The following is a 13,851-nucleotide window of genomic DNA, read 5'->3' as shown; positions in this document are numbered from 1 at the left end:
TTAAAATGACATGGGACAAATTAATAGGAAAAAAAAAACCAAAATTTAACAACATAGATACATGGGAGAAATCTAGGAGAACTTGCCAAAATGCCCCACATCTCACCTCAAATACAGCCTTTAGCTTATGAAAAAAGAGACATTAGGGGTAGTGGTTTGGGGCCTCAAAGAGGAAGAAGGAAATGCTCTCATCAGTCCAAAGCTATTAAGCCATAAATTCTGCCTTGTCTTAAAATTACTCAGTCTTGACCCTTTTATAAACATCTTTTCTTATTTTCCCCCTTGACTTTATCAAGATGATGTTTTTTCTTTTTCTTTTTTTCCTTTTTGTCTTTTTAGGGTCACATCTGTGGCATATGGAAGTCCCCAGGCTAGGGGTTGAATCAGAGCTGCAGCTGCCATCCTACACCGCAGCTCACAGCAATGCCAGATCCTTAGCCCACTGAGAGAGGCCAGGGATCAAACGAACATGAGTCCTCATGAATACTAGTCAGGTTCGTTACCGCTGAGCCAGTTGGAAACTTCGAGATGACATTTTTTTCTTATTGCAGCAAATCTATAAACTTAGATTTGATTGAGTCACAGATTGGAGGTCTTTAGGGAAATCATTACTCAACAGAAAAAAAAAAGTTTATATTTGTAAAATTGTTATGGAACTGAGGTGCAGCTGCTACTCACCACTCAAAAGCCAATACTCGAGAGGCAAGTATCGGCAGAAAGTTTACTCCAGTCAGAAGACCAGCAATCTTGGGATAAGGTGGATTTATATCCCCAAAACCAACTGCAAAGAGTCTGCTCAGCCATGACGATTTTTAAAGGGAAAAAAAGGGGCAAGTCATCAAAGCAAGAGGTCAAGCTCTGTGTCATTTTTCATTGTGTGCAGGCTGGCTGATCTTTGCAGAGGCTTTTTCTTCAGACGTTATCTCATCTGTGTGGTCGACCTGCAGGGTTGCTGAGGGGATAGCTAAGGTTGGAGAGTTAATTATTCTTTAACTACTTAATTCTTCATTCCTACTTTTTTAATCTAGGGAAATAATCACAGATTAGGCAAGTTATGGTGTGCATTCAGGAGAGCATAAATTGGAAGTTAGGTTAAATTTTATCTAGTGATCTCATTCTTATAATTAAAGTTTAGGGGAACAGATATTGGCAAACAGGAAAGGTGCAATATAGCTGCTTACAAATCCCCACTGTTGGACATCATTCCATTTCTATGGGATTAGGGGTGAAGATCCATTTTATGCAGCTTTTTCATGCTGACATAGGACGCTGTATTCTTGAAGAGCAAGATATCAACATGGGTCTGTATCATCTCTTCACCGACAGTTTTAGTTGCTCACTTGCATGTAGGGACAGAACAAGTTGCAATTATTTTGATGCCCACAAAGACAGAGAGTGTTATGCACAAATAATGCCAATCCCATTCTCATAAGGCCAATTCTTGGAATTGCGCTGGCCATAGATTCAGTATTGCTCAGGATGCAGCAGCTTATGATACGACTTCAGTTTGGTCATCATGCAGTTAGCTTTTTTCCCCTCTGGTGGCAGTTAGAGTATCTGTGAAACAACTCAGGAATGGGCATCAGACACTGAAAGATTCTGTGACTCTTTTGTCTTAATCATTACCCACTTGAGCTTGCTGTTTTTTGACTCATGGAGGCCTGGGGAACTTCAGCTTTTCTGCAAATAAGAGGCAGGTAAAAAACAAAAACCCAGCTATTGTACTGGATATTTACATACCCATGTAAGCAATGGAATACACTCTAGCAATAACTTAAAATTCTATCGATGCTAGGTTTGTCAAATAAATTCATCGGCTTGGGTTTTTCATAGGAAAAGTAATAGAAAATACAACTACTGAAAAAAGAAATCAAAACACATGATTATTAAGATAGAGACTTAAGTTATATTGGTATAACTAGCACTTCAGTTTGAAATATTTTGACCTAAAAAGGAAGACTGAGAAATCTGAAGCAAAATTTCCTTCCTTTTTTTTTTTTTTTTTTTTTTTTTTTTTTGGCTTTATAGGGCCATGCTCATGGCATATGGAGCTTCTCAGGCTAGGGGTCCAATCAGAACTACAGTTGCTGGCCTACGCCACAGCCACAGCCACATGGGATCCGAGCAGCCGTGTCTGCGACCTACACCACAGCTCACAGCAACGCCGTATCCTGAACCCACTGAGCAAGGCCAGGGATCAAACCCACAACCTCATGGTTCCTAGTCGGATTGGTTAACCACTGAGCCATGATGGGAACTCTAAAGTTTCCTTCTTTAATGCTTTTAGTCAAAGAGCAAGGTAACCAGCTGCACCTATGATAAACTTACTTCTGCCTTCTAAGAGCCATCCAGTGAGCTATGCTCTTATCTTACACCTCTTAACATCCCCTATGTCGCCAAGCATTAATTCAGCAATAGAGTCTATATGGCTCTATTGCTATATGATGAATTACCCAAACTGCAACTCTTTTGGGGCTGGAGCAATCACCAAGGAGTTAACATCTGCACAGTGGTCACTGTATTTGGACAGATGGTGGCTTTGGGCAAGACCACAGCCAGGTAAGCTGTCTAGCAGGTAGAGAGCATCCAAAGTCTCTCACCTTCTTCTACAACACTATGTTTTAGAGATACCACATGATTGAGTCCACCCCTGGTTTCAGTTTAAAGGTGTCCCTACACTGCAATTTCCTGAATGACTACGTTGTGTTTATCATTTCAACCAGATGTGCTGTGAGTGAATCCTTCTCACACGCTCCTTATTAGTGATGGTTTTTGCTTTGCAGTTTCCACCTTCCCATCTTCCTAATGGCCAAATGTCAAGGATCTGCTGTTAGAGAGGAAACACTTTCCCCTATGCTTCCTGGCTCTTCTGGCTGGTCTAATAATCAAATTGACTTGAACGAGATTACCAGAAGAAGGAGGATAAAAAATTAATTATGTGTGCACTGGGGCTTCATAGGAATATGAGGCCTCAAGGCAGTCAGGTAGTTGGGGCTGATATGTCATTCTGAGCTAAAGAGAGGACAGTAGGGATCTGAGACCCCAAAGAGAAGGAAGGCAATTCACATGAAGATGGGAAGAGAAATGTTTGGTAAATAAATACTGCCAGCCATGCAAAGGGACACCAAAAGGGACTGACCAGGTCTGGATCATTTTCTCCCAGAATTACCATACCTAGCTCATACCTGTCCTTATCTCTGCAGGTAGGCCCTCCATTTAAATTCTCTTAGGTGGGGAGTTCCCCTTATAGCTTGAGGGAAATGAAATCCAACTAGGATCCATGAGGATGCAGGTTCAAGCCTTGGCCTCACTCCGTGGGTTAAGCATCCAGTGTTGCTGTAGCTGTGGCGTAGGTCAGCAGTTGGAAGCTCTGGTTCAACCCTTAGCCCAGGAACTTCTGTATGCCACAGGGCAGCCCTTAAAAAAAAATCTTGGATGGTTAAGGAGAGTAAGAAGAAAAAAATGTCCTGGGTCTTCTGTTTCTTAAAATAATTAGCCTAATAGAATCCTCATGTCAAAAAGGCACATTTTGGGGTGGCAAGTTTTGCACCCCTACACTGTTATTGCTTCCAAATATTTAACCCTATTGTGGATTTTAGAGTCAACTTATTTGAGGAGTTTGTCCTTAAAAAAAAAACTTAGAGTGCTCCAATTTTAAATGAATTAAACTCTAATGACCAAAATACATAATCATTTTTTGCCATTAAAAGGTAAAAGAAACAGACCTTCTCTACTGCGGATGATGTTTGATTGTTGACCATCTTTTAAAAGACACTAATAAGGAGTTCCCTGGTGGATTAGCATCTTATATTGTCACTGCAGTGGCTCAAGTCACTACTGTGGTATGGATTCTATTCCTGGTGGGAAAACTTCCACATGCTGCAGGTGCAAACAGGAAAAAAAATTAATAAGCAGTTAGGAGAGGAGAGGAGGGGAAAGCTTTTTGCTTGAACTTTGAAAAAAATCAACACAGACCTTTCTTTTATAATAATGATCAATTATTCAATAAGCAAATATTTATGAAAATATCAGTGTCTCTAGTGCTAAGGTGGTTATCAGAATGTTTCATTCCCTCAAAGTTCTTACCATTTTTCCAACAGAAAAAAATTACTTAATGGCAAAGGTGGGTTGAATTGCTTTTTGTTCAAGATGAGAATACCTCATCCACCCTCCAAGCTCAAGTAAAGAGCAAAGATTAACTGAGTTGGTCCTTTTTTTTGTCCTGATGCTTCATATCACTTACTGGACAGTCACTGTGAAGCAGAAAGTCTGATATATTCTGGGATGAGTAAATGGAGTTATGCAAATATGGAATTATGCAAATTGAAATCCTTGCCCTCAAAGTGTGTATAAATTAATATACAGAAATAATCACTGGTCTGCAAACTATTAAATGGTCAGCTGGGGAGAATATCACTAATTTTTAACAGTATAATATGGAGAACTAGGCAATGGCTCAAGGGGTATCATCCAAATGAAAGAGGGAAGTTGGGAAACTGGGGGAAAGATCAGAGAGTGGGACAATGTATGGATCATTCAAGAAGTATGTGTTCCCAGGTGACTTTATTATTTCATTGTGCGGGGTGTCAATCACCAGAACATCCAGATATTTTATTGGTAATTATATTGTGTGTTTGGGTCACCAGTGCCTTCACTTTCTTCCATTAGTACCGTATCCAATTGATGCCTGACACAAAGAATACTCTGCCTTCAGTAGAGAGTGCTCTTCTTTACAGCAGCAGAATTAGCAAGGAGACTCAGATGTTCTATGAATTGAAAAGGGACAGCTGGTCTACCAGAGAAGCTGTGTGTGCCAGCCAATGGGGTGGGAGTGTCAGCAAAGATGAGATCGCAGGCCCAGGAGCCAGCATACCCTTATCTTTTTTTTTTTTTTTTTTTTTTTGTATTTTCTGTTGTGTATTTTTGAAGCAAGTTTTTTAAAGACTGGTGAGGGGAGGACAGGAGAAAACTAATGTTTTTCTTTTACTTTTATTTAATTTTTAATTTTTTCATTTTTAAAAATTGTATTGGAGGACTACAAGGGACAGTATGGAGGTCCCTTAAAAAACTAAACATAGGAGTTCCCATTGTGGCGCAGTGGAAACAAATCGGACTAGGAACCATGAGGTTGAGGGTTCAATCCCTGGCTTCGCTCAGTGGGTTAAGGATCCAGCATTGCTGTGAGCTGTGGTGTAGATCACAGACATGGCTTGGATCTGGCATTGCTGTGGCTGTGGTGTAGGCTGGCGACTACAGCTCCAATTAGACCCCTAGCCTGGGAACCTCCATATGTCGCAGGTGCAGCCCTAAAAAGACAAAAAAAAAAAAAAAGACAATCCCTCCCCCAATATAGAACTACTACAAGATCCAGAAATCCCTCTCCTGGGCATATATCCAGAGAAAACCATAATTCCAAAAGATACATGCAGCCCTATGTTCACTGAAACTCTATTTACAATAGCCAAGACACGGAATCAACCTAAATGCCCATCCACAGAGGATTAGATAAAGAAGATGTAGTACATATATACAATGGAATGTTACTCCCTCGTGAAAACGAAATAACGCCATTTGCAGCAACAGGGATGGACTTAAAAGGTTATCATACTGAGTAAGTCAGCTCTCCCCTTATAATAATACTCTTTCCTCCATGTCATTGCCTTCAGCCCAACCTTTGAAGTAATTCATCTACTACAGCCTGCACAAACCATATAACCTTAAATGTGCAAGAATAGGCTTTCCATTCTTGCAATATGTATTATGTGTGTTGAATTTTCTGCACGAATATAAGTCAAAGCTTTTATTAGCTGTTTTATAGGAATACATAGTGAACCTTATAGCTGCTGCTTCTATGCAACTAGCAAACACAGAAAAGGGAGCAGAGCTCACAAGTCATTTCAAATGGAGTGGAATAAAGCAGACCAGATTCCTCCGTTAAACATAATTTAATTTACTTATATTCAATGTTTAATGTGTGTGTGTGTGTGTGAGAGAGAGAGAGAGAGTACGTATGAAGACATGCATACACTTGACATGCATACGCAAGTGGGGGCTGTTAGTACAGAGTACAGTTTAGTGATACTGGGACATACTTGCTGTGTTAATTTGCTAGGGCTGACCATCCCAAAGACACCTACCACAGAGTAGGTGCCTTGAGGCAATAGAAAATATTTTCACAGTTCTGAAGTCAGGAATTCTGGAATTTAGGCACCAGCAGATCTATGCACTCTCCAGCAGCTCTAGGAGATAATCTCTCCTGGCCTCTTCTAGCTTCAGGTGTTTGCCAGAAATCATTAGCATCCTTGGCTTGTACCAGCATCACTGCAGCACAAAGTCTTCACATTGTCTTTTGCGTGTGACTGTCCCTCTGTCCAAACTTCCCCTTTTACCGTGACATCAGTCATATCAGAGTCCACACTAATAACCTCATTTTCACTTGATTAACTCTCTAAGGACCATTCTTCCAAATAAGGTCACAATCTGAGGTACTGGCAGTTAGGACTTCAGCTCACTTTTAGTGGGACGCAAATCAACCCATGACACTTGTATATTGCCCCCTTAAAAAAAGTCCATTCTAGGAGTTCCCATTGTGGCACAGCAGGTTAAGATCTGACAGTGTCTGTGAGGATGTGGGTTAACTCAGAGGTTGAAGAATCCGGCGTAGCCACAAGCTGCAGCATGGGTCTCAGATGAAGCTCTGATCCAGTGTTACCATGGCTGTGGTATAGACCACTTTAAACAGCAGCTCCAATTCGACCCTGCAGCTCTGATTTGATTCCTAGCCCTAGTAACTTCCAAATGCATAGGTGCAGCCTAAAAAAAAAAAAAAAGTTGTAGTCTAGAGATTAACTCTCAGTTTTACTGATTTCACTCATCGTTCAGTGTCATTTCATTTCTTTAGTGCCAAATATTCTCCTATTCTCAAATACCTTTTTTGTTTTTTTTCCTCAGATGACTGGCTGTAGCAAGTAATATTTTAGGAAGGGTAAATGTGTGGTGGGATTATAGCCAAATTCCTTCCTTGTTTGCATTTTATAAATTTTCTACAATAAAGACAGATTATTTTGAGGACTAAATTAGGGTGTCAGCATCATATCAGCTGCCAAAGTTATAACAGCAGAACTTTTTTTTTTTTTTTAACCAGAGTAAAAAAGGGCTCTAAAGAAAGCAGTATTTTTTTTTTTTTCTCTTTCATATGATGAAAGGATTGATGCCTCTTAAGTTTAAGTGACTAGACCAAGGTCACACACAAAGTCAAGATGAGGAAGACTCACAAGTGATCAATGTAGATGAAGCAAATGCCATTGCTTGCAGCCTTTGCTTGCAGCCATTGCTTGCTGGAATTCATGCTCCTTTTAAAAATCCCATTTGACCCTTGTAAGTGATGAATTTAGAAGTCAGAGCCTTCTCTGTTCTCACTGTCTCATTGATCAAAGACTCTTCAATTCCACTGTCCTTTACAAATACCACGTATTTCCCACATTAAAACCCAAATCCAAACCAAATCAAAACAAAAACAAAAACTAGTGGCCTTACTAATCTCAAAACTTAGATTGAGAATATTTTTGCTTTCGTGTAAAGGGTATTTCTTAGCAGATTTTTTGGCTTGGGCTTCCACAAAAACTGGGAGCTTCAAGGAAATTCATATGAACTAAATTAATTACAATCAGGCAGGGCATACAAAAATATGCGGAAACCCCTGCATTTAATTTTCGGTTTGGCCTCATGCTACTTGTGTGATTTTAGAAATGCCTCTGAGCCCCTTCTAGGTGATACTGGGGAGAAAAATCATCATCTTTAACATGGCTTGATATCCAGTAAGCATTCAATAAATGTTTGTCTTCATTCACATTTCTGGAAATAATCCAAGAAATAATGATTGCATCTTGATGTTTTTCTATGTAGATGGTTTTCAAACAGACCTACGTTAAATTCCAGCCTTGACTGTTATTAGCTATGTGACCCTGGGCATGTTTCCCTAAACTTTTGATGCCTTCCTGCCTAAAAAATGGGGAGGAAAATAATCCCTAGCTTGCCGGGTTAGTGTGTGGGTGACATGCAGTGATCCATGTAAAGTGCTTGGTGTGGAATCCCAGCATTTAGCAAGTTTTCCATTTGTGATGATTACTAAGGTCATTGCTATACTTATCTTCTAATAGCACTGTATTTAGGGCTTGCTTACGCACAATTTTTAAATTTTAATTTTGCCTCCATCTTCCACCCTACTTAACTTACATTATCAGATGCTGAATTGAAGACTGGGTTGTCCAATGAACAATGAGGAAGCGTCTATGTTGTGTATATTTGTATTATTCTTGACCTGAGGTATGACGAAGAACAGAAGAAGGAGCTGGAGAAGGAAAAGGAGAAGGAGAGGAAGAAGAAGGAGAACAACTGTTATTATTATCTGACAGGATAATTAAATAATGATATTCATGAAAAGGAAAAGATTACAGTGCTATGAAAACAGTAACACTGAGTTGTCTGCAAACTACCAAAAAGACACCTCCTTGATGGGGAAGGAATATATCACAATTAGGACAAAGAAGAGAAGTAAAAAAAGAAGAGGAGAAGGTTATATGTGTGTGTGTATATATTTATATGTTGAATTTATGCAGTTTTTTTACATTTCAGACACAGGGCTTTCAATTATGTGTTTATTAGTCTTCATAGCAAATGCTGAATGCTCTCATTACCAACATCTGGTGCCTGAGAAAAATGAAGAACAGGTAGGACATATCACTGATGGTCAATAGACATTTTAGGTTTTGTCTTCTTCTTTCAAGATGGTACACTCAGCACACACATGCTTCCTTCTCTACTTTCTCAGCATGCGAAAATCAAATTAAAGGTAAAATTAGAAGTTCCCGTCGTGGCTCAACAGAAACAAATCTGACTAGTATCCCTGAGGACACAAGTTTGATCCCTGGCCTCGCTCAGCAGGTTAAGGATCTGGTGTTGCTGTGAACTATGGTGTAGGTCGCAGATATGGCTCGGATCTGGCTTTGCTGTGGCTGTGGTGTTAGCAGGCAGCTACAGCTCCGATTCAACCCCTAGCCTGGGAACTTCCATAATTGGCCAAAAAAAAAAAAAAAAAAAAGGAAAATTAGAAATTTTTTTTGTTTATCACATATTTTTTGGCAAAATAAAAGTATCTTCTTAAATCGTATATCTATATCTATCTATCTATCGTCTATTTATCTGTCTACCTATCCATCTGTATGTTCGATATTCATTATTAGAATTAAAATGTGTAAACTATTTGATCTAACAGTCTTACCTTTCAGAATGTCTATTTTAAAAATAATGTTTATGAGCATATATTAATTTAGTCATTTTTATCATAACAAATTTAAGTTTGTCTGACTCAATTATCTCTACTTTTCTTTCTAAATCATATTATCTCTTTACCTATTTGATTACAGGCTCTCCTGTGTCTCTCTGTAATGCCTACAAATGAAACAATTGAGCTTAATAGTGAACCAATTATATTATAACTTCTCTATTTTAATCGAAGAAGGGAACCCTTCCTGATTACTCAGTTACCTTGAAAATTTAATTATCTCTTCAGGCCGTTTTTTGTCTACCTGAGGCAATAAAATAGTTTTCTCTTAATTAATCTGATCTTCGTTTTATCTGAAATATAGTTGATTTATAGTATTTTGTTAGTTTCAAGTGTACTACACAGTGATCCGACACTTGCATACATTATGAAATGATCACCACAATAAGTCTGGTAACCATCTGTCCACACCCAATATTATTACAATAGTATCGACCCTGTTCCTTATGCTGTATATGTAAAATACTCATGGCTTATTTTATAATTGGAGGTTTGTATCTCTTAATCCTCTTCAACTGTTTTGTCCCACCACTGCACTTCCCTCTGGAAACCACCCATTTGTTCTCTGTATCTATGAGTCTATTTTGATTTTGTTTTATTTGTTTTTTAGATTCCATGAATAAGTGAGATCATAAGGTGCTTTTCTTTCTCTGACTATTTCACTTAGCGTAATATCCTCTAGATCCTTTCATATGGTTGTGAATGCTGTTTTTTTTTAATGACTAAGTGTAAATATTGTAAAATATGTTATATATAACACAAATTATACATATATGTATGGATATATATATATATATATAGAGAGAGAGAGAGAGAGGGCATCTTCTCTGTGTCCATTTTATCCATTAATCTGTTTACAGACAGAAATTTTGCTTCCATAGCTTCGTTGTTATAAATAATGCTGCAATAAACATAGGGGTGCACATATCTTTTCAAATTAATGATTTTATATTCTTTGGAAAAATACGCAGAAGTGGAACGACTGGATCCTACGGTAGTTCTATTTTGATATTTTGAAGGATCCCCATATTGCTTTCAATGGCGGCTGCACCAATTTGCGATGCAAGAGGGTTCCCATTTCTTCACATCTCCACCAACACGTGTTATTTTTAATGGTAGCCGTTCGGACAGATGTGAGATGGCATTTCACTGTGGTTTTTATTTGTATGTTTCTGATGATTAGTGAGGCTCAACATCTTTTATGTGTCTCTAAGTTATCTGTATGTCTTAGAAAAAATGACTATCTGGGTCCTCTGCTCTTGTTTTAACCAGATTGCTTTGGCTCTTTTTGTAAAAATACCTCCAAACTCTCCATTGAAATTTTCACTATGTTCATCCATTCCTGCATTGAGCTCAATAGCATTTTTATAATAATTACCTTGAATTGGAGTTCCCGTCGTGGCTCAGTGGTTAACAAATCCGACTTGGAACCATGGGATTGCCGGTTAGATCCCTGACCTCGCTTGGTGGGTTGAGGGTCTGGCGTTGCCATGAGCTGTGGTGTAGGTCGCAGATTTGGCTCGGATCCCGCATTGCAATGACTCTGGTGTAGGCTGGCAGCTGCAGCTCTGGTTGGACTCCTAGCCTGGGAACCTCCATATGCTGCGGGAGCAACCCTAGAAATGGCAAAAAGACAAAAAAAAAAATTACTTTGAATTCTCTATTGGATAGATTGCTTATCTCCACTTCATGTAGTTGTGGATTTTTTTTTTTTTTTGAGGTTTTGCTTTATTCCTTCTTTTGGAATACACTCCTCTGTCTCCTCATTTTACCCAATTCTCTGTGTTTATTTCTATGTGTATGTAGGTTTGTTACATTTCTTAAGATCAAGAAGGAGCCATTCTTGAAGGCGACATTCTATGAGGCCCAGCGACATAATCCCGTCTTATCATCAGAGTTATTAGCCCTGGGGATGTCCTTTATGTAGGCTCCATGCATCCTTCTGCTGTGATAAGATAAGACCAACCAATGTGAGCGCTCTGGTAGGTGGGGTTGGGCCCTGGCCCTGTTTGCTGAGAGGCACTGCCTTGTGCTATGGCTGCGGGCCTGCTGGAGGGTGGGTGAGGCTTCCCACTTGGTTGGCTGAACCACCTAGGGATTGTGGACTATTGCAGGCCAACTGGTGGGTGGGTCTGTGTCCCACTTGGCTATCTGTGTGACTGGGGGTGGGGGGATTGGGATTGGTGCTTGGCCAGTTGGTGGGCTGGCAAGCTCCTGGTTCTGATAGTCTAGGGGGAAAATTCCAAAGTGATGTTTGCCTGCCCTGATGTAATAATTGTGGAACATACCCCCCAGATGGCTATCACCAGGCTCTCCATCCAGGGGAAGTCCCAGGAGCCTCTCCAAGATCAACAATTGGGTCTGACCTGGGCTCCTTTCAAATCATTGTCTCTGCACCAGGACATGGAGCAAGTGAGATCTTATGCATTTGTTAAGAGCAAAGTCTCTTTTCTATCGCTCTTAAGCTCTCCTGAACATTAACCTTTCTGGTTTTCTTTTCTTTCTTTTTTTAAAAAATTTTTAGGGCTGCACCTGCAGCATATCGAAGTTCCCAGGGTAGGGGTCGAATCAGAGCCACAGCTGCTGGCCTACACCACAGACACACAGCAATGCAGGATCCCAGCTGCATCTGTGACCTCCACCACAGCTCATGGCAATGCCAGATCCTTAACCCACTGAGTGAGGCCAGGGATTGAACCTGTATCCTTGTGGATCCTAGTTGGTTAGTTAGCCGCTGAGCCAGAAGAGAAGTCCTGCCTTTCTGGTTTTCAAAGCTAGATGTTCTGAGGGTTCAACTTCCCAGTGCAGGACCCCTGGGCTTGGAAGCCCAGTGTGGTGCTTCAACCTCTCTCTCCTTGGGGAGGACTTCTTCAATTGTCCTCTTCCTCTGCATCACCAACCTATGGCTGTGGGTCATGACTGTGTATCTCCACCTCTCTTACCCATCTTGTCATGGTTCCTTCTTTGGGTCTTTGGTCTGGATCTTTTTGTTAGTCTTCAGAGAGTGTTGCTTTCCAAGTAGTTGTAATTTTGGCATGTCTCTGGGAAAAGGTGAGTTCAGGGTCCTCTTACTCTACCATTTTGGCTCCTACTATCACCTGCCTTTTCTTTCAATACTTGGGATTATGAACTCTCAAATTAGGGTTGCTAGATTTAGGAAATTAAAAATAGAGGATGCCCAGTTCAATTTGAATTTCAGATTAACAATAATTTTTTTTTAGTATAACTCCATGATATTTATTGTCTAAGACCTACAGTTGAAATTATTTGTTATTTATATGAAATTCAAATTGAACTGGGTATCCTGTGTTTTATCTGGAAACTCTCTCAAATACATATCAGGGTTTGTAGCCTTTGTGGTAATGATTACTTTATCTAGAAACATTAATAAAAAGCAAACATTAGTCCATCAAGCTAAAAAATTCCTAACTTTACTCAACTAAAAGTCATATGGCTTTCTAGTTCTGTAAAGAGATTACAAACTATAGAATACATCTGAAGTCCCATTATGTCCTATCATTAAAGCTACACAGAGGGTGATTGCAAAGAAGTTGTCTATATCTATCTATATGTAGATGAAGTGAGAAATTTCATCATTTAGTGACTTGTATATCGATCGGCTTATAGTCTGAATTTCACTTTGGTCTCATGCCTTCTATACCAAAATTTGACTTCCTGGATGAAACTCAAATCCTTGTTGTATAAGCACCCTCAAATTTCATAAATAATAGTGTATAGTTAGGGTTCTTGGTTGCAAGCAACGTATGGCTCTAACTTAACAAGATGATTTAAAGAAAGTTTACTGAGAGTTCATGAAATTGACAGATCAGATTTGGGAATGGAAAACACCCAGTGATTCTCCAAATGGTAAAGAACTGGGAATCAGGAAACACAACACCATCTTAGAGCTGAAACATCCTGTTCAGATGCCATAGCCAATTATCCTGAACTGCAGAGGCTCACAACTCAGATGTTGCCAGAAAGCTATCTGCTTGGCCAAGTTTGGGTCACATTCCTACTTTACCTGTACTGGGAAGGAGAGTATAAGTTCTGAACTTGTCAGTTTCTGAAATTGGAATTTCCAACTCCCATGATCATATGCAATGGGAAAGGGAACATTCTACAGTAGAAATCATGACAGGAAAATGGCTTAGTGCCAAAGAATCAACAACTGGACGCTAAATATTTAAGCATATAAAGCCCCTTTATATTTTTCCCTTTCTTGATTTTCGAGTTTCTTATAAATAAGATGCAGCTCCCTGTAGAACAGAAGAAGCAATAGCAACCTTGGGAACTGAAGCATTATACACAGCCCTTAGAAGTCATTCTCTTTGGCAGGATCCTTCTCTGTGTCTGGTTTATTCTTTGCCTTCAGGAACTTAACTTTTCTTCATCTCCTCCCTAAAAGCTCTATTTCAGTCAATTGGGGAGCTAAAAGTAGATTTGAAGTTTGTGCGTACTATCCCAGTCTGAGCTTTTCTGAATAACAATTCACTGCCTTTCTTGCT

This window comes from Sus scrofa, chromosome 7 (genome assembly GCF_000003025.6).
Source record: "Sus scrofa isolate TJ Tabasco breed Duroc chromosome 7, Sscrofa11.1, whole genome shotgun sequence".
Taxonomy (NCBI): domain Eukaryota; kingdom Metazoa; phylum Chordata; class Mammalia; order Artiodactyla; family Suidae; genus Sus; species Sus scrofa.
Note: the sequence above shows the minus strand (reverse complement) of the source record.